Source organism: Carlito syrichta, unplaced genomic scaffold (genome assembly GCF_000164805.1).
Source record: "Carlito syrichta isolate Samal-C Ts95f unplaced genomic scaffold, Tarsius_syrichta-2.0.1 Scaffold315908, whole genome shotgun sequence".
Classification (NCBI taxonomy): domain Eukaryota; kingdom Metazoa; phylum Chordata; class Mammalia; order Primates; family Tarsiidae; genus Carlito; species Carlito syrichta.
This window is the reverse complement of record NW_007260004.1, coordinates 230,471-257,344: the sequence shown is the minus strand read 5'-3', so window position 1 is coordinate 257,344 and position 26,874 is coordinate 230,471.

Below are 26,874 nucleotides of genomic sequence, written 5' to 3'. Positions count from 1 at the left end.
ATCGTATATGATAACCTTTTTTATCCCTGATAATTCTCTTTGCTCTGAAGTTTGCCCTGTATGAAATTAATATAACTACTTCTGTTTTCTTTTGATTAGTGTTAGCATGTTACATCTTTACTCATTATTTAGTCCATATGCGACTTTATATTTAAAGTGACATTCTTGTAGACAACACAGAATTGGGTCCTGCTGTTAGACCCACTCTGACAATCTCTGCCTTTTGATTGGTGGATTTAGAATACTGGTATTTTAAGTGTAATTGATATAGTTGGATTCATTTCTATCATTATTGCTACTGTTCTCTATTTAGTACACCTTTGGTTGTATTCCACCCATTTTCTGCCCTTTGTGGTTTTAACTGAATCTTGTATTATGATGCCATTTTCTCTCCTTTCTTAGCATATCAACTACAATTCTTTTGCTACATTTTTAGTGATTGCATTAGTGTGTAATATATCTATCTCTAAACTAACAAAAGTCTACTTTCAAATAACACTATGCCACTTCACAGGTAGTGCAAGTACCTTATAGAAATGAAATATTTCTAATTTCTCCATCTATCCTTTATTTAATTTATGTCATTTACTTCACTCAATTATCAAATGCATTGCTGTTATTGTTTAGAATAAGCTGGTATTTGTTAGATCAATTAAGAATAAGAAAAATAAAAGTTTTTATTTTATTTTCACTTATCCATTTCCTGGTGCTGTTTTTTCTTAATGCAGATCAAAGTTTCTGAACAATATTAATTTCCTTCTTTTTGAAAACTTTCTGCTAGCATTTTTTGTCTGAAATTGTCAAATTTTTTATTTTTACTTATTTGTTTATTTTTTAATATATATGTTTATTTTAAAATTGTGGGTTACAGTTAAGCGTTAGGTATACAAATATTCATTGTGAAGGTGCCCTTATTGATAAGGTGTGCCCCCCTTTCCCCAGACAGATATTGACTACCACTAATCCCACCTCCCTTCCCCTCCCTGCCCCCCTCCATAATTTCCCGCCACAGTCAATTCTTTTCTTATAGCATTACAGTAGTTGTTCGAGGTCCACTAATGAGTGAGAACATGTGATACTCAGATCTTTGTTTCTGTAAGAGATCACTCAGTATTATAAACTCTAATTCCATCCAGGTTGCAGCGAAATTCATGATTTTGTTTTTTTTTATGGCTGCGTAATATTCTGTTGTGTATATGTACCACATTTTTTAAATCCAGTCCTCTTTTGATGGACAGCATGGTTGGTTTCATGATCTTGCTATTGTGAACAATGTTGCAATAAACATACGTGTGCAGGTATCTTTTTTATAGAGTGATTTGAGTTCTTCAGGGTATATTCCCATAGGGGGATTGCGGGGTCATATGGAAGATCAATTTTTAGAGTTTTTAGGAATTGCCACCCTGATTTCCACAGAGGTTATACTAGTTTGCACTCCCACCAAGAGTGTAGAAGTGTTCCCTTTTTGCCACAGCCTCTCCAGCATCTGTTATTTTTTGAGTTATTGATAATAGCCATTCTGACTGGAGTTAAATGGTATCTCAGTGTAGTTTTAATTAGCATCTCCTTGATGACTAGTGAGGTTGAACATTTCTTCATGTATCTGTTGGCCACTTGTATATCTTCTTTTGAGAAGTATTTGTTCATATCTTTTGCCCACTTCGTAATGGGGCTGTTTGCTTTTTCTTTTCAGTATGTTTGAGTTCCTTGTGGATCCTAGATGTAAGGCCTTTGTCAGACATAGAGTTGGCAAATATTTTTTCCTAGTCTGTGGGTTGTCTCCCTGCTCTCTTGATGGTTTCTTTGACTTTGCAGAAGCTTGTCAGTTTAATGAGGTCCCACTTGTCTATCTTATCTCTTATGGCCTGTGCATTACTAGTTTTGCTCAGGAATGGGATGCCAGTTCCAACTTCCATAAGGGTGTGTCCTGCATTTTCTAAAATTCTTATGGCTTGAGGCTTTATATTTAGGTCTCTGATCTATTTAGAATTAATTTTTGTGTATGGGGATAGGTAGGGGTCCTGTTTCAATCTTCTGCATGTGGTCAGCCAGTTTTCCCAGCAACATTTACTGAATAGGTTCTCCTCTCCCCAGTGGTGGGAGGTGGAGGCTCTGTCAAAGATGAGTTGGTTGAGAAATTGAAGTTTTGCTTCTGTAATCTCAATTCTATTTCATTGGTCTATATGCCTGTTATTGTACCACTATCAGGCTGTTTTGATTATTGTAGCTTTATAGTACAGTTTAAAGACTGGTAGTGTGATACCTCCTGCCTTGTTTTTTTTGCTGAGTATTGTTCTGGCTATTCTTGGTCATTTGTGTTTCCATATGAATTCCTGTATTGTTTTTTTCTAGATCTGAGAAGAGTGTTGCTGGTAATTTGATGGGTATTGCTTTAAATATGTAGATTGCCTTAGGTAAGATGGACATCTTAACAATGTTTATTCTTCCAATCCATGAGCATGGGATATTTTTCCACTTGTTTGTGTCATCTTTGATTTCTTTGAGAAGTGTTTTGTAGTTTTCATTGTAAAAGTTTTTTATGTCTTTGGTTACAAAGATGCCAAGGTATTTCATTTTTTTGGTGACAATTGTGAATGGGATTGTGCTTCTTTTTATTTGGGTTTCGGTTTGTTTATTGTTGGTGTAAAGAAATGCAATTGTCATTTGCACATTTATTTCATACCTTGAGACTTTGCCAAAGTCCTTTATCAGTACAAGGAGGTTTTTAACAAATTCTTGTGGGTTTTCAAAGTATACAATCACGTCATCTGCAAAGAGAGATAACTTCACTTCCACTTTTCCTATTTGGATACCCCTGATAGCCTTCTTTTCTCTGATTGCTGTAAACAGGACTTCCAATACTACATTGAAGAGGAGGGGTGAGAGTGAGCATCCTTGTCTTGCTCCAGTTTTCAGGGGAAATGGTTCAATGGTTCAAGTTTTGTCTGTTTAGGAGTATGCAGGCTGTGGGTTTCTTGTAGATGGCTTTTACTATTTTGAGGTATGTTCCACGTATGCCTAGATGTTCAAGGTTTTTATCAAGAAGGGGTGCTGTATTTTACGAAAAGCTTTTTCTGCATCTAATGATACAATCATGTGGTCTTTGTTTTGATGTCTGTTGAGGTATTTAATTACATTTATGGTCTCACGAATGTTGAACCAGGCTTGCATCCCAGGGATGAAGCCTACTTGGTCATGATGGATGATTTTTGAGATGTGTTGTTGAATCCAATTTGATAGGATCTTGTTGAGAATTTTAGCATCTATGTTCATCAAAGATATTGGCCTGCAGTTCTCTTTCTTTGTTGGGTCTTTACAGGGCTCAGGTATCAATGTGATGTTAGTTTCATAAAATGATTTGGGAGAGTTCCATCTTTCTCAGACACCTGGAATACTTTCAGTAAGATTGCTATCAGTTCCTCCATAAATGACTTATAGAATTCTGCTGGAAAGTCATCTGGTCCAGGGCTTTATTTTGTATGTAGTTTTCTTATGACATAGTCAATTTCCTTGACTGTTATTGGTCTATTTTGGGTCTCGATTTCTTCTTGTTTCAACCTAGGCAGGTTGTGTGATGTCAGAAAATCCTCCATTTCCTTAAGGTTTTCAAGGTTGTTTCCATACAAGTGTACATAGTAGTCCCTAATGAACTTTTGTATTTCTTTAGGGTCATCTGTGACTTCAACTTTTGTGTTTCTGATTGTGTTTATTTGGACTTTTTTCTCTCTTTTTCTAGGTCATTCTAGCTAGGGACCATTGATCTTGTTTATCCTTTCATAGAACCAGCTTTTTGTTTCATTGATTTCTGTATTATCTTTTTGTCTTCTATGTCCCGGATTTGGGCTTTTATTTTGGTGATCTGGATTCTTCTGCTGGAGTTAGGGTTGTAGAAGTCTTGCTTTTCCAGCTTCCTTAGGTGGCTTGTTAGGCTGTTAATTTGTGATCCTTCCATTTCTTCATGTGCATTTGTAGAGATATGAATTCCCCTCTTACTGCAGCTTTCATGGCATCCCAGAGACTTTGGTAAGATGTTTCTTCATTTTCATTTGTTTCCAGGTATCTTTTAATCTCTGTTTTGATTTCATCACGGACCCAGGAGTTGTTTAGCATCATGCTGTATAATGTCCATGTTTTTGTGGGTTTTGGGGAAAAACTTGTTGGTGTTGATGTTTACTTTTATTCCAAGAAGGTGCATTACAAAATTTCAACCTTATGAAATTTGTTTATGCTTGATTTATGGCCAAGGATGTGGTCAATATTAGAGTACATTCCATGTGGTGATGAGTAGAATGTATACTCTGTGGTCGTTAGGTGGAGTGTTCTGTAGGAATCAATTAAGTCCATTTGGTCAAGAGTCACACTGAGGTTCCAAATCTCATTTCTGATTTTTTGTCCTGATGATCTGTCTAGGGTTACGAGTGGGGTATTAAAGTCCCCAGCTATGATACTGTTAGAGTCAATATCTTTTTTGCATTTATCTAGATGCTGCTGTATGAAAGTTGGTGCTCCTCTATTGGGCACATATATGTTTAGGGTGAATATTTCTTGCTGATGGTTTGAACCTTTTATCATTATGTAGTGGCCTTCTGTATCTTTTTACATTTTTGATAGCTTAAAAGATATTTTGTCTGAGATTAAGATCGTGACTCCTCCTTTCTTTTATGTTCCACTTGCCTGAAATGTTGCTTCCCATCCTCTTACTTTGAGTCTGTGAGTGTCCTTTCTAGTGAGATGAGTCTGTTGGAGGCAATATATTGTTGCCTGGTGATATTTATCCATTTTTGCTATTCTGTATCTTTTCAGTGGTGCATTTAGTCCATTCATATTCAGGCTAATTATTGAAATGTGAGAGTTGATCCCTATCATGAGGTTCTCATAGAGTTGTTGTTGTTCCTGTTTGTTTGTTGGTCTTTCTTTTTGTTTTTGATTGGTTTATGTGTTTTTAATCTTTTTCCTGTACTCTTGTGAAGAATGTTGCTGTTCTTTTATCCTTTTCTTCTGTGTTCAGTACTTTCTTAAGTGTTTCTTGTAGAGGTGGTCTGGTGGCAGCATAAGTTCTTAGGCATTGGATATCTGGGAAAGATTTTAATTCTCCCTCACTGATGAAGCTTAGCTTGACTGGGTATGTTATTCTTGGTTGAATTGTTTATCTTTTAGAACTTTGAAGATAGGGCTCTATCTTTCCTAGTCTGCAGGGTTTCTGTAGATAAATCTGCTGCTATTCTAATTGGTCTTTTGTGGTAGGTAGTCTGGCATTTTTCTCTTGCTGCCTTTAGGATTTTTTCTTTTATAACTACTTTGTTTAGGTGAATTATTATGTGTCTGAGAGTTGGTCTTCTCATTTGTTGTCTTGCAGGGGTTCTCTGAATTTTTTGTGTTTGAATTTTTGCATCACTAATGAGATGAAGGAAGTTTTCTTGAATAATTTCATTGAATGTTTGTTCCAGGATGATCTCTGTCTCTCTTTCTGCCTCAGGAAATCCAATTAATCTTATGTTTGGTCTCTTGAAGTAATCGCTCATCTCTTGAAGGTTTTGTTCTGTCTTTTAAAGTTTTTCTATGTTTTTGACAGTTTGGGTTAGTTCTATATTTTGGTCCTCAAGCTCTGAGATTCTTTTTTCTGCTTTGCTAATTTTGCTTTCCATGCTTATCAGTTTGTTCTTTATTTCACTCACAGTATTCTTTACCACTGTTATCTCAGTTATCAACTCCATCCTAGTTTCCTCTTGTCTCTCCTCAATTCTTTTTAATCTCTCTATTAATGTCTTTATATGTGGGTTTGTAGTTTGAGACCAGTCATTCTGGGGTTCTTCATTGTTTGCATTTCAAGTCTGTTTTCTCAGTGTCTGACCTCCCATGGGTCTGTGAGAGGTCCATATTCTTCTTTTGGTTTTTCTTCATTTGTGTAGATTTTTCTCTTCCCCTTTGTGTTGATTTTTCCCTCCCCTTCTTTAATTCTACTTTTCAGCCAAGGTGGGGTTGCTTTTACTTCTTTTTGTTCAATCTCCTGTTCTTCCTTATGAAGATCCTCTGTCTTTGTGCATTTTTGAGGCTGGACTGTGGGTTGAGGGCTGTACTTTTTGTACTTTTGAGATTTAGTTGAGGGGGAAGCTGTGATTCAGAATCTATCTGAGGATCCCAGTATCCACTGACAGGTTTATGGGCACCTTGGAATACACTTCCCAGTGCCTTACAATCTGTCCATGCAGTGGGGTTTAGGTTTGCTCCCTGGAACAAAAGGAGTTAAGAAAAAGGAAAATAATTTATCTACAGAAACCCTTCAGGCTAGGAGATCTTGGAGCCCTATCTTCAAAGAGAAGGGGCAGTCAAGAGGAAGTTGGAGAGAGAGAAGAGTAAGAGGGAAAACAGACATATATATCAACTAACAAATGAAAAGAGACACAAGGCCAGAAAAGAGTAAAAAACAGGCAAAGAAAATACCCTAAAGCATATCAGTAATCACACAAAGACAGTCCAATAAAATCATGCCTTTTGATTTGTTTATCCTGAATACAAAGGTGGAATACAAATAAAAAAGCAAACAAAAGTGAACAGTCAAAACAATAAAGTAAAAAATCAAAATAAGAAACCAGGCTAGCTCTGGGGTCTTTCTTGAGTATCTAAAGTCTCTTCAACTCTGATTTCTAGCCCCTCCCCATTGCTCTCATTGCAGGCAAACAGGGTTTTCATAGCTAGGGTCAGTTCCCTTGGCTTGCTGCGTGGCAGGTCTGCCACACCGAACTGAATTGTCAGTGTCTGATTCAGCATAGGGGAGGGCTTCTGTCTCCTGTTTTGGTGAGGTTACCTTATAAAACAAGGTGGAGGCTGTGCGGGGATGGGCGGGGCAATGCGAATCTCTGCCTGGAAAATGGCTGCAGTGGGTGGCTCCTCTTTCACAGATTCTTTCTCTCCACTCGTTGGGTCCCCAACTGATCAGCTATGTTGACGGGCGATGAAGGTGTGTGTCTAGCATCAGGCACTGGGAATCAGCGAGGCAGCTGGGCATTGCAGCTGGTGTGCCCCGGGCTGCCTGGGGTGGAAGAGGGAGTTGGGAATTCCCTGAGAGCTGCGATGACAGCAACTGTTCAGCATCCAGCACCCACCACAACAGCAGTCCCCCGCAGAGGCCACAGTGTGATGGAAGCAGTTTGCTGCGTGGGTCACAGTAGCCACCCTCTGTGTAGGCGTCAGCCACGGGGGTGTGTGGAACTGCCCTCAGGAGCCACCCCATGTGGAGATCTTCACAGTTTGACTTGTCCCGTTGCCATCTTGCCAAGCGTCCTCTTAATTTTTGAATTCACTTTTGAAGAATCACTTTACAGAATACAGAATTCTAAGTTGATGGCTCTGTTCTCTCAATGTCTTAAATATTTTGCTGCACATTTTCCTTGCTTGCAATTACTTTGAGAAATCAAATGTAATTCTTATCTATTCCTTTCTATTCCTTTCTATACTTAAGGTGTTTTGTTTTGACTTCTTTAAAGATTTTCTCATTACTTTTGGATTTTTTTTTTTTTTTTTTTTTTGTAGTTTGAATAGATAATCTGAGCTTCCTGGATTTGTAATTTGGTGACTGACATAATTTGGAGGAAATTCTCCGTCTCTATTTCTTCAAATATTGCTTTGATCCCCTTCTATTGATTATCCTTTTCTTCTAGTCTTCTCATTACATATATGTGTGTGTGTATTTATATATATAATACCTTTTGTATTTGTCCCACAGTTTAAATATTGTGTTCTATTTTTGTCCGTTCTTTTTTTTTCTCTTTGTTTTTCAGTTTTGGAAGTTTCTATTGTCATATCCTCAAGTTCAGAAATTTTTTCCTCTGCCATATCTAATCTACTGATGAGCCCATCACAGGACTCTCATCTCTCATTTCTGTTACAGTGCTTTTAATCTCCAGCATTTATCTTTGTTTCTATTTTAGAAATTCTATCTTTCTGCTTAAATTATCCACCCGTTCCTACCTACTGTCTACTTTTCCATTAGAGTCCTTAGTTTATTAGTCATAGTTATTTAAAAAATGTATATTCAGATATTTTCAGCATCCCTGCCATATCTAGGTCTTGTTCTGATGCTCGCTCTGACTATTCAAAATGTATTTTTTTGTCTTTAGCATGCCTTACATTTTTTTTTGTTGTTGTTGTTGAAAAGTAGAGATGATACACTGTGCAAGAGAAACTGTGATAAATAGACTTTTATCAATGTGGTGGTGAAATGTGAAGGGAGGGGAAGCATTCTATAGTTCTGTGATTAGGTTTCAGTGATGTATAGATCCAATGCCCCAGGACTGTGAACTTCACATGCGCTTTTGCTTTTATTCACCCCGTTAGATGGTCCAGGATGACTAGAAGGGGTTGGAGTTGAGTATTTCTCTTTGCCGAGTCAGTTAGGCTGTGATAAAACTCCAATAGAGGTGAAGGGGGGCAAGATGTCATCAGATCTAGTCAGAGTGTGAGTCTCTGCATGGGTGAGTGCACAAAAAAACTATCTGCCTCTGCTTGTGTGTGCAAGTGGGTGAGCAAAGGTCCAACTGAGGGGAGACATGGGATCAAGCAACTTGGACCCCCTTGCAGAAATGGCTATAATCTGCCACTGCTCTGAATTCAACACCCACTGCATGCAGAAGGATCCACCACCTCCAGGGCATCTCTCAGGAAAAGGCAGAAGAGAACAGCTTGTACCTGGTCTACACCAGCACCTAAGGCAACAGGCCAGGCACTGATAGCAGGTACCTCGGAGAAAGTAAAGGCAGGAAATCTGGAGCTGAGCCCTGCTGGAGGAAAGAGGCACAGACTGCTGCCATTTTCTCTGTTCTGGGACAGGACAGAGACCTGCTCAATCTCACCTAACTCTGAGCTATCTGCAGCCTGAGCAGCCTGCATCCTGAGATGGAGGAGTGATCTGGGCACCTCTCTGAAATGGATCATGATTTTCCCAGAGAGTATACTTCAAGTGTACACTACCAGAGAGACAGACTTCCCAGTCCCACACTGGACCAAACACAGATGCATGCAATTGGAGCAGAAGACCTAGCAGCAGACCAGACAGCAAACATTATGACCTGCCAATAAGTTCTAAATCTTTGCAGCAACCCCCATCCTCTAGTAAGTACTCAAAATTGTAAAGAGACAGCACAACACCCTACCTACAGCCCTACTTCATATTTGAACAAACTTGGAGACCCAGCTCAAAGAAGGACCAAAGGTAGCACAAATATCAGAAGTGATTGTTTCTCCATTTTCCACTGAGCAATTGAATTAAAGAGAAAAATAGGAGAACTGCTACAAATGAAGAAACACCAATGAAGAACTGCTGGCTACCAACAGAGTCCCAGTAAAGAGTCAGTGCTGGAAAGAATGGCTACTGGGGTACAAACAATGACTATCTCCCAGAATGATGGTACCCAGAAGGTACTTATGGAGTTCTGAGAATCATTGGATAGGAGGAATAAAAACCAAGAAATGCAATGGCTAAAATTAAGTGAAATTGCAATGGAGCTGGATAGACTCAAAAAAGCATACACAGAAATAACAGAAATAAAGAGCTCCATCCAAGAAATAAATAACAAACTGATAAGCATGGGAGACAGAATTGACCAAGCTGAAGAAAGAATCTTAGAGCCAGAAGACCAAAATATGGCATTAACCCAATCTATTAAAAATATAGAGAAAAAAAAAAAAACTTGAGAAGAAGGAAAAACTCTCCAAGAGATGTGTGATTTTTATCAAGAAACCAAACCTATGTCTGATTGGAATACTTGAAATAGAAAGAGTAACAGAAAATACCCCAAAACAAACATTCCATGAGTTCAAGGAAAAAAACTTCCCTCAACTGGCCAGGGAGACAACAAGCACAAGAGAATCAGAGACCCTTGCAAGACGTCTTGTTAAGACACATAGTAATTCGTCTACACAAAGAAAGTATAAAAGAAAAAATCCTAAAAGCAGCAAGAGAAAAAGTTCAGACTACCTTCCAGGGAAGAGCAATCAGAATTGCTGCAGACTTACCTGCAGATACACTACAGGCCAGAAGGAATCGGATGCCAATCTTTAATGTTCTCAGAGATAGGCAATTTCAAACAAAAATTTCCTGCCAAGCCAGGTTAAGCTTCTTCAGCAAGGGAAAATTAAAATCCTTCCCAGACACCCAATCCCTAAGAGAATATGCTATTTCAAGACAAGCTCTACAGAAGACGCTTAAAAAGGTTCTGTTCACAGAAGCAAAAAGAAACAAAAGACCATATACTTCACAAGATCACAAACAAACACAAAAGCAGCAGAAGACATAGCATATCCAAAAAATGAAAACACACACATATATGAACACAAAACAAAACAGTCTTATAAGAACATTATAACAGGGACAAAGTTTCACATTTCAATAATCAGCCTGACTGTGAATGGACACTGAAAAGACACAGAATGGGAAACTTAACTTAAAAACATGACCCAGAAATTTGCTGTCTCCAGGAAATTCATCTCACCACAAAAGATGCCCACAGACTCAAAGTTAGAGGATGGAAAATGAAATTTCCAGGTGAATGGATCACAAAAGAAAGCAGGAGTTGTGATCTTAATATCTTAACAATCTCTAAGCTATCAAAAATGTAAAACGATAAGGAAGGACACTGCATAATGATAAAAGGTTTGATCAATCAACAAGAAATATCAAAACTAAAAATATATGCACTCAACATAGGAGCACCAGCTTTTATAAAGCAGCAACTAAGTTATCTAAAAAAAGATATTGCCTCTAGCATGGCCATAGCTGGAGATTTAAATACCCTACTAACAACTCTAGATAAATCACTGAGGCAAAAAAATAAAAAAAAAAAACCACAAAGAAATCCAGAACCTCAACTTGATGCTTGACCAAATGAACTTAGTAGATAACTTCAGAACACTCTGCCCAAAACCACAGAATTAACATTCTACTCACCACCACATGGAATGTATTTCAAGATCAACCACATCCTCAGTCATAAATCAAGCATAAACAAAATTTCATAAGATCGAAATACTACTGTGAACCTTTTCAGACCACAGTAGAATAAAAATAAATATTACCATCAACAAAAGTCCCCCCAAATCCACAAAGACTTGGACACTAAACCATATGATGTTGAACAACTCCTGAGTCAACACAGAAATCAAAACAGACATTAAACTTTTCCAGGAAACAAATGAAAATGAAGAAACATCTTACCAAAACCTCTAGGATACCAGAGGGAAATTTACATCTCTGTAAACACACATCAAGAAAATAGAAAAGGGCAAGTTAACAGTCTAAAATCATCTAAGGGAGTTGGAAAAGCAAGACCACCAAACCCTAACTTTAGCAGAAGAGTCCAGGCCACCAAAGTAAAAGCCCAAATATAAGACATAGAAGACAAAAATAACATAGAAAAATAACAACATAATCATAAGATGGTTCTCTGAAAGAATAAATAAGATTGATGGACCTCCTAGCCCAACTAACCAAGAAAAAGAGAGAAAAATCCCAAATAAACACAATCAGAAACACAAAAGATCAAGTTACAACTGACGCCAAAGAAATACAAATGTTTATCAGAGATTATTATGCACACCAGTATGGAAACAAACTTGAAAACCTGAATGAAATGGAGGACTTTATGACATCACACAACCGCCCAAGGTTGAAACAAGAAGAAAGTGAGATCCTAAATAGACTAATAGCAAACCAGGAAATTTACTCTAGCATAAGAAAATTATCTTAAAAAAAAAAAAGCCCTGGATCAGACGGCTTTCCAGCAGAATTCCACAAAACATACAAGGAGGAGCTGATATCAATCCTATTGAAAGTATTCCAGGCAATCGAGGAAGATAGAATGCTCCCCAAATTATTTCATGAACCTAACATCACACTGATACTCAAACTGGGTAAACATCCAACTAACAAAGACAACTGTAGGCCAATATTCCTGATGAACATACATGCAAAAATTCTCAACAAGATTCCAGCAAATCAAATCCAACAACACATCTCAAAAGTCATCCACCATGAACAAGTAAGCTTCATCCCTGGGAAGCAGGGCTGGTTCAACATACACAAGACCATAAGTGTAATTAAATACATTAACAGATGTGAAAACAAGAACCACATGATTATATCATTAGATGCGAAAAAAACTTTTGATAAAATCCAGTATCCCTTCTTGATAAACACCCTTGAACACCTAGGCAAAGAGGGAGCATACCTCAAACTAGTAAGAGTCATCTATGATAAAGCCACAACCTGTGATAAGCATCTGTGATAAATCCACATTATTGCTAAATGATCAGAGATTGGAAGCATTTCCCCCGAAAACTGGAGCAAGATAAGGCTGCCCACTCTTACCTCTCCTGTTTAACATAGTATTGGAAGTTCTAGCTAGAGCAATCAGATAAGAGAAGGAAATCAGGATATTCAAATAGGAAATGAAGAATTCAAATTATCCCTCTTTGCTGACGGTATGACCTTTACCTTGAAAATCCAAAGAATCTGTCAAAAACCTTCTTGCACTAATGAAGTCCCAGGGTACAAAATAAAGGTGCAAAAGACAGTCACATTCGTATATACCAACAACAAAGAGACTGAGAACCAAATAAAAACACAATCCCATTCACAATAGCCACAAAAGAAAAAAGAAAAGAAAAAAAAGAAATTCCTCGGCATCTTCCTAACCAGAGAGAACTTTACAATAAAAACTACAAAACACTGCTCAAAGAAATCAAAGATGACACAAACAAATAGAAAAGTATCCCATGCTCATAGGTTAAAAGAATCAACATTGTTAAGATGTCCATCCTACCAAAGGCAATCTACAGACTCAATGCTATACCCATTAAATTACTTACATTGTTATTCTTAGACCTGAAAACAACAATACAGAAATTTATATGGAAACATAAATGGCCACGAATAGCCAAAACAATCCTTAGCAAAAGACACAAAGCAGGAGGTATCACACTTCCAGACTTTAAAGTTCAAGGCTACAATAATCAGAACAACCTGGTATTGGTCCAAGAAAAGGAATGTGGACCAATGGAACCAGATAGAGAATCTGGAAGCAAAGTTTCAATTTTTCAATCAACTCATCTTCAACAAAGCCTCCACCAACAATCACTGGGAAGAGACGAACCTGTTCAGTAAAGGGTGCTGAGAAAACTTGCTGATCACATGCAGAAGAATGAAACAGGACTCATACATATCACCATACACAAAAATCAACTTCAAATACATCAAATACCTAACATAATATCTCAAATGTTAAGAATCTCAGAAAACACAGGAGACACTCTTGTAGAAATCAGATTAGGCAACCAAATCCTGATCAAAAACCCAAAAGCACATGCCATAAGAGATAAGATTGACAAGTGGGACCTCATCAAATTGAAAACACTTCTTCAAAGCAAAAGAAACCATCAAGAGAGTGAGGAGACAGTCCATAGAATGGGAAAAAATATTTGCCAACTGCATATGGGACAAAAGTCTAACATTCAGCATCTAGAAGGAATTCATATATGCCAGAAGGAAAAAAACTGCCCCATTAACAAGTGGGCAAAAGACATGAATAGACACTTTTCAAAAGAAGATATATGTGTAACCAACAGACACATGAAAAAATGCCCAACCTCACTAATCATCAGAGAAATGCAAATAAAAACCACATTGAGATACCACCTAACTCCCGTAAGAATGGTCATCATTAATAAAACAAAAAAACAACAGATGCTGGCAAGGATGCGGAAAAAGGGAACACTTCCACACTTTTGGTTTGAATGCAGAATAGTTTAACCTCTACGGAAAGCAGTATGACGATTACTAAAAGAACCAGAAATTGACCTTCCATATGACCCAGCAATCTACTTTCTGGGAATATCCCTGGAGGAACTTAAATCACTCTACAAAAAATATACCTGTACACACATTTATTTTAGCATTATTTACAATAACAAAAGCATGGAACCAACCGTGTTGCCCACTGAAATGGACTGGATTTTTAAAAAAATGTGGTACATATACATGACAGAATATTACACAGCCATAAAGAAGAACAAAATTATGAAATGTGCAGCAAGTTGGATGGATTTTGAGTCTATAATACTCAGTGATCTATCACAGAAACAGCGAACTGAGTACCACGTGTTCTCACTCATAAGCAGACCCTGAACATTTACCATAATATAATAAGAAAGGTATTGGCAATAGCCAGAAACTACCGTGGAAAGGAGGGGGAACATCAATAAGGGTACCTGATCTCAAACCAGATGAAGTGGGGACCAAAGTGATGCCCAAATTTACCTGTATGAGACTACTTGAACACCTAATCCTAAATTGTATCCCACATTTTTAAAATTTAAAAAAAGATATAGCTTCTGAAGAAGCAAAACAAAATACCTAACAGATTAGGCTTCGATAAAAATGTGATTTCTTGAGGCCTGGCCTTGTTCAGAATAGAATGCTCTGGGGTATCTCAGAATGGTCACTTTCTCCTTACTCCTCATCTCTCCTCTCCTGGAAGCAGGAGAAAATAAAATTAAATTAAAAAGACCTACCCCTGAATTATACCACACATCTTTATAATAAAAAATAAAATAAGATTTTTCTGACCGTTATTGTTAGAACCTGGAGCTTCTGGAGATGAAACTCACAAAAGTGTGATTTCTCCCTGCCCTACTCCACTCTGGATCTCCCTGGAGTTTTCATCCCTTAGGCTTGTCCACACTAAATGTACAGCAACTAGCAATTTGTTAATTACAGTTAGGGATTGCCTTCCCTTGGCACTAGTTCCCACAGAGGGGTTTCTGCTCACGGGATTTTGCTTTTGTGAGCTGTAATTCTTCTCTACCTGTCTGCCTCTTCAATTTGGGGGGTGGGGCAGCAGTTTGCCCTGCAATCTCATGTCTGATGGATCTAAGAAGAATTGTTGATTTTTTGTTTGTACAGCTTTTTACTTATTCTTAGGATGAAAACTTCTAAGTTTTTTACATGTGGGATCAGAAACCAGAAATGTCCCTATCTTTTGTTTCAGAAACTCTTCGTTTTTGGTTTCTTGGTCTCTGTACTGGAGTCTCCTTATATTTCTCTGACCTTGGCCTCCAAAGTTCTCCCAAATCCTGATCTCAGTTTTTTGTTTCTCTCTCATATGGGCTATTTCCTCCTCTCCCAGCAGAAATCTTTTATATGGTTTAAATGCTGGCTGCCAATTTTTCTCTCTAGCCTAAACCTTAAACCCACACACTTTCAGTGTTTTATTCTATCTGTAAGGGAATAAATACATGGATACAAAAGTAAGATGGCTCCTTAAAACCTCACCTTGATATTCCATTGGGGGTGTATTTGATAAGCCCTCAAGTAAGTTATTGTTCTTCTGCCAAAACTATATATTCCATAATGTTCTTTTACTATGTCATTTGACATAGTACTGCTGTCTCAGTCTCTGAGTTCAGAAACCTCAGCTACAGGTCTGTTGCTATCCTCCTCCTGGTAATCCTACAGTCTATCACTTAATAAATGTGCTGCTCTTTCCAAGTCTGTCTTACTGTCATCTTGTCTTTTTCCTTGTTGCTACCAATAACCTCACTTCAATCTTAAACACCTAAAATCTTTGCCTGGATTGTTGACTTCATGATGAATACTTCTGAAAAGAAAAATCTTCTGATTGCTTTGGCTCCTCTCATTCTTTTATGTTAGTGTTGTGCTAGTTTGACTCATAACCTGCTTTTCTATTTACTTTGAACACTCTTCCTGAGGGAATTCCACTCACTCCTAAAGCATCATCTAACACCAGCCCTCCAAGTCCTCTTTCTTTAGCCCAAATTCACTCCAATTCCAATATTTTTAAGCATTTTTCTTTAGCTGTCTCACATACATCTCAACTGGCCAGAGAAAACCCAGTTGGTTTGCTGCCTAAAAGCCTCCCAGGGTGGAATCTGGTGAATTTATTATGATTCAGGCACTGGCCTCAACCTTCTATGTTCATGAACCTGGTCTTGCCCAGCTCTCCAATTTAGATAGGGTAATCAAATGACCCTAATATGTTTATGAGAGATATTAATTAAACTATCAATTTTCTATTTTACAATAAAAATATAAAAATTTTGAATGGAGCACTATATATAAAAAAATAATTCTTTCTGTGTCTCTGTATCTCCCCTACCCCAAATTATCAATAAGAGAAGCTACATGATAAACAGAATTCGGAGTTTCTTCTTTTATTTATATCTGTTATTTTATTTGTTTGCTTTTGAGCCAGTACCATAATATTTTATTTCTGCATCTATGTAGTAATTTTGCTTTCCTCTTTTCTTTTTATTTAAAAAATGTTTTCTTGGCTACTCATCAGTGTTTATTCTTATAAATATATTTTATAACTGTTTTCAGACTTCAACAGCATTCTTTAAGAAACTAATTAAAATTGCATTGAAATTATAGACATATATTTAAAATGTGTTAAGTTGTCTCATTCATAAGCATAACTTACTTCTTCACATATCCACATTTTGTTTTTTTATATTCTTTAATAAAAGTTTAAAATGTTCTCTATAAAGGCCTTTTATTTTTTGTTACTCTCTAAAATTTTTGTTGATACTCTGAATATTATTTCATTTTCTATTTTAATTTTCAACTGAATATTATTGATAGGAATATGGTAGATTTTTGTGAGTTAAAACTTTGTTAGTAACTTTGCTAAACACTTATTAACTCTAATACTTTGTTTATTAATTTTGTTGGTTTTCTGTGTGGATGATCATACATTTGCAAATGAGGATGATGTCATTTTTTTCAATTTTTATATGTGTTCTTTGTTTTCATACTAAATTTATCTGGATCTCCCAGCTATTGGAAACAGCAGGCACTCTTGTCTTGTTCCCAAGTTTAAAAGAAATGTGTCCTTTTTTTTGTTACTTGTAAAATTTGCTGTAAGCTTTGGTTTAGAGGTTTTGTTGAGTTAAGGAAGTTTAATTTAATTCTTTGTTTTTGGTTTTTGTTTTGACTCTCAATTAAGTATTAAACTTTATCAAGTGCCTTTTCTGCATTGTTTTGGATATATTTGGGAAATAATATTGTTAAATTTCCCTAACTTTGAATCACCCTTGCAATCTTGAGATAATCTCTAATAATTATATTGTGCTATCTAGTATTATGTCAAATTCATTTAACTAATAATATATTTTGAATTCTTCACATGTGTTAAGTGAAATAGGTTTCTGGATTTTTAAAAATATTATCCTCATCTAGTTTGGAGATCAAAGTTATAGTAGCCTCATAGAATGCTTGAATAGTTTCCTTTTTAAGAAACAAATATTTAAAACAGCTTGTAAAATACAGGGATTGTCTTTTCCTTAATATTCTTTGAATGTTTGATTGGAATCACCTGCAGAACTTCTTAGGTAAGAATATTTTTTCCTTTATCTTTTACTATATTACTAATTTTTGGCAAAGTTTTTGAATATTATTTGAAGGCTTTTAATGAGTACTAATCTATTCAACTTTCATATTCTATTATCATGCTCATTTTAGTATTTTATACTGTCACATAAATTTATTCACCTTATTTATCCATATTTACAGAGGAATAACGCTGCATTATCCTCTTCTCTTATCCTATTTAATTCCACTTCTAAAAATTTTTTATGTTTGTATCTGTGTTACATATAATTGCAACATGAACAATCCTCATTATTGAGTGCTTTCCAAGCACTTTAAGTTTCTCATATTCCAACATTTGGATGTGCTGTAATCTAGTTAATGGGTCAGGTGGAAGATTTTATTTTCCAAAGATAGCTAAAATACATCTTCCATCTCATCTGCTCTTTAAGAGGTGAGGTCTTTATTCTCTCTCTTTGAAAATGGACAGGGCAGCACGGTTGGCTCCATGTTCTTGCTACTGTGAATAATACTGCAATAAACATACTTGTAGAGGTATCCTTTTTATAGAATGATTTGAGTTTTTCCGGATATATTCCCAGTAGGGGGTTGCGGGGTCATGCAGAAGGTCGATTTTTAGATCTTTTAGGAATTGCCACACTGTTTTCCACAGAGGCTGTACTAGTTTACACTCCTGCTGCCCATCAAAAGAGGACAGAATTTAAAAAAAAAATGTGGAACATATACATGATGGAATATTACATAGCCATAAAGAAAGACAATATCATGAAGTTCACAGCAATCTGGATGGACTTAGAGTCTATAATACTGAGTGATCTATCACAGAAACAAATAACTGAGTATCACATGTTCTCACTCATAAGTGGACCTTGAACAACTATCGTAATACTATAAGAAAAGGATTGATGGTAGCAGAAAACTGTGGGGGTGTGGGGGGGAGGGGAGGTGGGATTGGCAGTAGTGGGAAACTGCCTGGGGAAGGGGAGCACACCTCATCAACAAGGTTACCTGCATAATGAACATTTGTATACGAATCATAAATTGTACCCCACATCTTTAAAATAAAAAAATTAAAAGAGAAAAAAATTAAGAAAATGGACAGGATTTTGACTCATAAGTGTTCAAAAGAATGCTTCAACAGTGATGTTTTATGACTTCCGGGACTAGGCAAGAATATGCAATATTTAAAACAAACAAACAACTTTCAGTGTTGTTTTTTGGGGACACAGTGGTTAAGCTAACAAAGAGAAACATGATAAGGTAGTTGCTCTACTTTCTTCTGCTATAAAACAAATTACTCTGACTTTAGAGACTTAAACAATGGTTTTTATCATTTTTTACAGGAATACCTATCTTTCTTTGAGAATGTCTGAAGCCTCAGCTGGGAATAACCAGTGATTAGAGACACTTGGTGGAGGGTGTGGGGCTTGAATCATCTGCATGTTTTCTCAAAGACTTTTTAAAAATAAAAGATGCCTCCAAATTTGGCAGCGGTATGTTTCATATCTGGGTCTCCACCTCCACAGCCAATCTTTATGCCAAATTCTCTTCACTACCATTAAAAATATAGACAGCAAAACTCCACTTATCAATATACTTCAGTGGTCATTTGCAGCAGAGGTCACAGGGTAGAAGTCAAGGTAATGGACACTAAGGTTTTAAAAAGTTTCTAACATCAATATCATCTGTAAAGGCATAGATGTTACTGATTTCTGCCTCCAAGCCTATTCTCTGACTCAAGATTTCCAAGATATCTTTCTCCTGATGTTTGCTATGAAAAATGTCCTTAATGCCTACCCTCTCTCTTGTTTCTTGTCTGTAGAAGAATGTCAAAGAGTAGGTATTGTACTTCAGAAATTGCAAAGGAAAGCACAGTGTCATTTAGAGTTTTCTGATGTTCGATTCCTATATCAGAGAGTGTAATATCTCTTACAGGATGCACTTAGAAAGGTTCTCATCTGATGTAAGGAAAATAATTTTTGAAGTAAAAAAATTAGAGAATCTGAACACTTTGGAAGCTCTTATAAAATTTCCCTGCAAAAAGGTTGCTTCTATTTCAATTCCTACCTGTAGGTCTAATTTTTCCAGGCACAGGTGCTTGGAGCACAGCATACATATTTTAAGATAAATTGTGTTCCATTAAAAAAATTAAAAATTCTATGAAGAAAATTCCAGTTCAAGAAGTGGAAACTAATCTCTTTCATCCCATTGTTACATGCTGGTTTGATATGAAGCATCTAAAGATACAATCCAGATAGTCTAACTTAATTCAACTGTCAATTAGGATCTTGTGTCATAAAGAAATGTATAAGTACACTTTAATGTTTTTCTATATAATTTATTTTAGAAGTGATGTCACAGTCCAAGAGAATGTCCCAGAATGATTATTCAAAAACAATTGTCTAGTAAGAGCAGCAGTTATGAAGCTGACACCATTACACGTTTAGATAGGTAACAGCATACGCCTAACTATTTAGAGAAAAAATTTATTTCCTAAGGAAATCCTTAGTGCTTTTTCAACTTTCCTTGTTCCACTGTTTATATTTTCCTTAGTATCATATCAGAATCTTTCATCATCATTAACCAATATGTTTATTCAGTCATTGTGTGAATAGCTTTGATCTGAGAGTACTAAGATAAGCTTCCTGAAGTTCAGTAAATACTCAAAGTTGTTTTTGAAAATGATACAACTGCTTTCTGCTCTCACGAACTGTGCTTTAATGATTCATAACACTGAAATAAACTAGAATTTAAATAGTTAGGAAAGATTTATGGATTTAGAATTGTCCGGTTAGAGGTCTTAGCCAAATCTGAAACCATTCAACCTTATGTTTATATTCTCTCTAGCATTTGTCCTGATTTTCCTTCAAATTAGAGGAAATGACCATAGACATATGATTTTTTTCCCCATTTCTAACACATCTGCCCTAATTGGATTAACAACACGGTTAAAATGGTGAGTTGATTATATGCATTAGTTTCTACTCCTCATTCAAACTCCAGTAACACAACAATAAAGGGGTTTCTTTTTCTTTTATTTCTTTTTCTTTTTTTTAAGGTAGTATAATAAGGACAAAGATAATAGGAGAAAATCCAATCATAATACATTTTTGGAAACTAGAAAGCAGATGAACTAGAAAGCTAAATCTTAAATTGGCAGTGAGCATCTGAGAAGCAACTTAATTTTATACTGAAAAACTTTAAAAGAATCCACATTAATGATACCACTAACCTTTTCACATAGCAGGGGAAAGATTGAGACTAAAAATTAAATTATAACTGAAAGTCTGTTTTAAAAAGAAGTTAGGTCCTCAGATTCTCTTTACATTTTTGTGCAGCTAGATGACATCTCCTCCTCACCTCAGAAGTTTAACATCTCCAGAATATAAAATATACTGTCTCTAGACTGAAGAACCAAATAGTTAAATAGGAGGTGAGCAGGCAGATTTTTACCTTGCAGGTAAGAGATTCCAAGCTCATTCTCTGAGGACTCTAACCAGTCAAAGGGAAAGAATAATAAATGCTGACTGATTAGAGATTCTATTATAGAGAAAAGCCTACAGAAAAGCCTTTAGACAATGAGGGTTTACACACAGAGCTTTCAATAAATTGTCAGTTTATTGGTCTTAAATCTAAGAGAAAGCAGACAAATGTTCCATAACATTCAAAGAATAGAGCAAAGATTTTAGAAATTAGAATAAGGAGAATTTTTAAAATACTCAATAAAGAGTTGAAAGAGAAAGTTGGGGCCAAAACAGATTCTGAAAGTATCAAGGAAGAAAAAACAGGTTTTACAAGAAGAATTAAGAAGCATGGTGTGAACATGAAACAGAAAAGCATGGATATCACAATGACAAGAAGAGAATGTAAAAAACAATAGAGTAATGCCTCACAATAGTAAGGGAAAATATTTTCTTCCTAAAATTTCATACCCCTAAAATATAAACTAAGTATGAGAATAGAGTAAAGTCATTTTTAGATATGCAAAGACTTTCTAGAGGATACGATCTGTGAAAATAAGGCACAAACAAAGAGAGGGGTGGGGAGGAGTTGAGGAGAAAGAGAGAGTGAGAGAGAGGAAGAGACAGAGAGAGAGAAACAAGGAATGAGGAAACAACACACATGTGAATGTAGACCCCCAAGACTGCAGAACTCTAATAGACTCAGAAGTGAATCAAAGGACACAGGTATACTTAATAAATTTAAGGTGCGAAGAGGAAATTTAACAATATGGAAAACTTAATGCAGGGCATATATAAACTCTCTGTACCATCCTTGCAACTTTTCAGAAAACATAAAACTATTCTAAAATAAAAAGTAAGTTAAAAAAAACAGAACTCGATTGGAAGAAGAGAGTTAGGGAGGTATGTATGTGTGTAGTAGGTGGTGATTGAAAAAGAGTTAAGCCCTAATTTTTCTTCCGTCTAAAATTTGAAAATCAAGAGATAAAAATAGAAATATGTTACTTAAAGATGTGCAGATCAATATCAAAATACAAATATGTGGGGGAGTGGAAAGTAAGAAATAGGAGGCAGTGATCAGGGAAGTAACAGGCCTCATTACACTTTTTGATTCTTTTTGTTCCCCTCTTTTAGCTTTTATTTTAAAATTGTGGGGTACAATTCAGGATGAGGTATACAAATATTCATTGTGCAGTTACCCTTGTTGATAAGTTGTGCTCCCCCAATTATGTGGGTGTGTAACTTAATGAAATATAAAATAAATATAAAAGGAAAAGATGTGGTTCTTGTATATTTTTCCAGGAAAACTTGAATGGCAAATCACATTTCCCATTGTCCTACCCATCCACCCCATATTACCTTATTAAACTACATCAATGATGTTTTAAGAAATAATTTGATTTTGCTAATTTAGCAGCTCTCAGAAGAGTAAACTAACATGTCTATGTGATTTGCATATTTATATAGTTTGGATATAAATGATATTACTAAAGTTATATTTTAAAATATTATTCTTCATTCTTGTGTTAAAGAAAATGTTTATTGTTCACGCCAAGTCTTTACTTTTTCACAAGGGCATATTATACTGTCTTCCATTTTGTAAAAGCAAGATAAAGTACAAATTAAAGAAGTTTTAATGTTGAATTTTTAACCAGTTGTTCTAGGAAACAGGACATAACTTGTGTTTATACTTTCAAATACTTTCAATTGTAATTATTATGAAACGACTTGAAAAGGGATAGAAATGTTTCCTGTAAGAGCCTTCATTAGATGACTTTTGCCTCTACCATTAATTGACAAATAATAAGTGTATATATTCATGGAATACATTGTTGATGTTTCAGTACACATAATGTGTATCAATCAGATAGGGTTTGAGATAAGATCTGTCATCTCAAGCATGTATCATTGCGTTGTGTTAGGAACATTCAATATCCTCCTGGTTAATTGAAACAATATGTTGTTAACTATAGTCATCCTACAGCGATCTAGAACATTAAAATGTATTGTTTCTATGTAACTGTAATTTTGTGTCCTTTAACAAATATCTTCCTATCCCTCCCTTTTCCCATCCTCACCAGCTTCTAGTATCCTCTGATCTACTTTTTACTTCTGTAAGATCATTTTTTTTTAGTTTCCACATATGATTGAGAACATGTGGTGTTTAGCTTTTTATTTCTGGCTTATTTCACTTAACATAATGTCTTCCAGTTCCATCCATGTTGCTACGAATGACAAGATTTTATTCTTTTTATGGATGCATAGTATTCCATTGTGTAAATATACCAACTTTTTTTGACTATCATCAAAATTTTGTGTACTGGTGAAAGTAACGATCTATTTATTTCATCTCTTCCTGGCTAACAGTAGGCGATATAGTTAGCTCTTCTCATCTTTAAGTTTTTCTTGCTTCTAGAAAGAATCAAGTCCTCATTTAGATAAAGTACACTGTGGTTGGCAGACCTTGTTTAATCTTTGTCACCTTTCTTCCAGAAAACAAGATGTCCTAGTTGAAGTGACATCAATGTACAGTGATAGGTTCCTTGACCTAGTCAATGGGTCTGGGAACAAAATGTCAATTTTTCCATTGATTCAAATATGTTCCAGTAACTGTGCCCTTGGATCGTTTTTGCATGATCCCAAACATGACTTTTTTCTTTTACACGATATCGTGTCTGCCTTGATATCCTTCTCTTACATATCCTCCTCACAGGACTAAACCAGGGAGACTGAAATGTAATGATGGAAACCTGGTGAGAAAGAATAAAAATGAATTTTAAGTCAAGGTTAAATTTTATTCAGGGCTTCTAAAGGAATCAATGGCTCTATGACCTTAAGTGTTTTTTTTAAGCATTAACAAATGAACAGCCTATGATGTTAGCCTTATGTGACTTGTGGACAATTTTTAAAAATAGGTTCTCATTTAAGTAATGATTAGTAAGAGAAATTTGTGGTTTAGTTTATGTTTTCAAATTTTTCTCCTTAATAAGAAATTTTGCCATTCTGGTAAAGGACTGCATTTAGGCTTTTTATCAGACCTCCCAGTAATAAAATAATACCCCAAAAATTGTGGATCCACTTGTACTCTCTTTATTGTTCAAGGACAGATTTTTCGTGAGTCTGGATCACATGAAAAGAAGTCCTTGGCACTGACCCAAAAGGATAACTATTGGTGAGAAAAATATATGTATATCATTTAGTTATTCTTTTCTTTCAGGCTTATGGATTAGTAAAATTATTTAAGAAGTAGAATATAGGTAGAAGGAGGCCACCCTAAGATCCAGCTTTGGATCTGTCAGCTCTTTACCCATTGCCTTGCCCTACATTCTGCCTAGATCTTTCACTTCATATTTGTATTTTACATTCTGTTGACCTCTGCACGGTGTCCTATGGAGGAGCTTTCCTTTAGTTTGAACGAATTTTCCTTATTCTTAATATTTTCACTATATCCATTAAAATGGCAATCACAAATAATAGCTATAATTGATTATGTCCTTACTTATATGTGTTTTATGACAACCCTACAAGTATTATTACTATGCTATTTTATAGTTAAAGAAATTGAGTCTTCAGAAGTTAAATAAATTGTTCAAATCAAACTTCTAGCTGGAGCCTGATCCAATGGACGTTAACACCTATGCATTTAACCTTCATGTCACACATCCTCCAAAGTCCATACTCCTCATATATGCCACTCATTGCCTATTGCCATTGTTCTCTGACAGCCAGGATACAGTCAAAGATCCTGCAGAGATTTTATCTTCCAGGAAAGACTTCTCTACCAACATCTTCAGGGATTCTTTGGGTTTAATTCCTAATCTCACAGTTTCTGCATCTCCAACTCATCTCTTGGTTTCTATAACACTTAAAAACAAAAACAAAAACAAAAAACTTGACTTTCCTATATCTCTGACTTTCTCTCTTTCTCTTTCTTTCTTCTTTCCTTCCTTCCTTCAACTGACAAATAATAATTGTGTGTATGTATGAGATACAGTGTAATTTTTTATTAATGTATATGTTATAGAAAGATTCGATCAAGATAATTAACATATCCATCACCTCACCAAGTTATCTTCTTTTTGTAATAAGCACATGAAAAAGCTATTCTTTTAGCAAATTTTAAATATACATTATTATTAGCCAGAGTCACCGTGCAGTGCAATAGATCACTAACACTTATTCCTCCAGTCTAACTAAAACTTTAATTCTTTAATCAAAATCATTCCTGTTCCCATCCCTCTCCCTCACCTCCAGCCTCTAGCAACCACCTTTATGCTCTGTTTTTATGAGATCAACTTTGCTAGATTCATACAGTATTTGTCTTTCTGTGCCTGACTTATTTCACTTAGCATAAGGCTCTCTAGTTCATTCAGGTTGTGAATGACAGCATTTCCTTTATTTTTTAAAGCTGCATAGTATTCCATTGTGTATATATGCCACATTTTCTGTATTCATTCTTAGGTTGAACATTTAGGTTTCTTTCATATTTTATGTATTGTGAAATGTAATGAAAATGGAAGTGCAGATATCTCTTTGACATTCTGATTTCTACTTCTTTTGGATATAGGACAGGAGACCCCTCCAAAAAACCTGGAATTATTTTTTGAAGGTTGGGCCCCTTGTAGCACAGGCTTCACCCGCTAGGTAAGTGTTCTAGAAATCCATTGGCATCAGTATACCAACTAGCTTTGTTGTGAGAGACTGTGTTCAGCTTCAGCGAATTTTTTATGGAGGTTCTTTCAATGCGTTTGCCCATTTCATGATGGGTGATTTACAAGCACACCTGCCCACACCATGCTGAGTGTTTAGTAGTTTTTAACCAAAAATGGCACGACAATCTTGTACCATCCCCCCCACCTCCTATTCACTCGATCTCACCCTAAGCAATTTTTTGTCTGTTTGTAGGTGACCAAAGTTTAAACATGTAAGAATAATACATAATTTTTAATAAATAAATTCAGTTTGGGGGGATCCCCTTTGTATACTCAGAAGTAGGATTGCTGGATCATATGGTAATTCTGTTTTCAGTTTTTTGAGGAACTTTCATACTATTTTCCAAAATGATTGTACCAAATTACATTCCCACCAATAGTGTACAAGATTTCTCTTTTCTCCACTTCTAGGTCAATACTTATCCTTTTTTGGATAATTATTCTAAGAGATATGAAATGGTCTCATTGTAGGTTAAATTGCATTTCCATGATGTTTAGAGATGCTGAGTATTTTTCAAAATTTTTTTGTTGGTCATGCTTGCCTCTTCTTTTGAGAAAATTCTATTCAGATCCTTTGCCCATTTTAAAATCAGGTTACTTGTTTTCTTGCTATTGAGTTGTTTGAATTCCTAATATATTTTGGATATAACCTCCTTATCAGATGTATGATTTGAAAATATTTTCTCCCTATCCATGGGTTGTTTATTTGCTCTGTTAATTGTGTTCCACCCTGTGAAGATTTTTAGTCTGACTTAATCACACTTGTCTATTTTTGTTTTTGTTATCTTTGCTTTTGAGGTCCTATCTAGGAAATTGCTCAGACCAATATTATGGAGCTATCCTCCCTGTGTTTTCTTCTAATAGTTTTACAGATCCAGGTCTTACATCTAAGTCTTTCACTCATTTTGAGTTGATTTTTGTAAATGACGTGAGATAAGAGTCCTATTTCTTTCTTCTACATGTGAATATTCAGTTTTCTCTACATTATTTACTGAAGAAACTGTCCTTTTCCCATTGTATGCTCTTGGCACTTTTATAAGAAATAAACTAACCATAAATAATTGGATTTATTTCTGGGATTTCTAGCATGTTCCATTGGTGAAAATGTCTGTTTTTATGCCAGTACCATGTTGTTTTGATCACAACAGGTCTATTATATATATTTTATTTTATTTTAAGGATGTGGGGTACAATTCAGAATTATGTATACAAGTGAACATTGTACGGGTAAAATTTGAGCTTCCCTTTGGTTCCCACTTGTTTTGAAATCAGGAAATGTGATATCTGCAGTTTTGTTATTTGG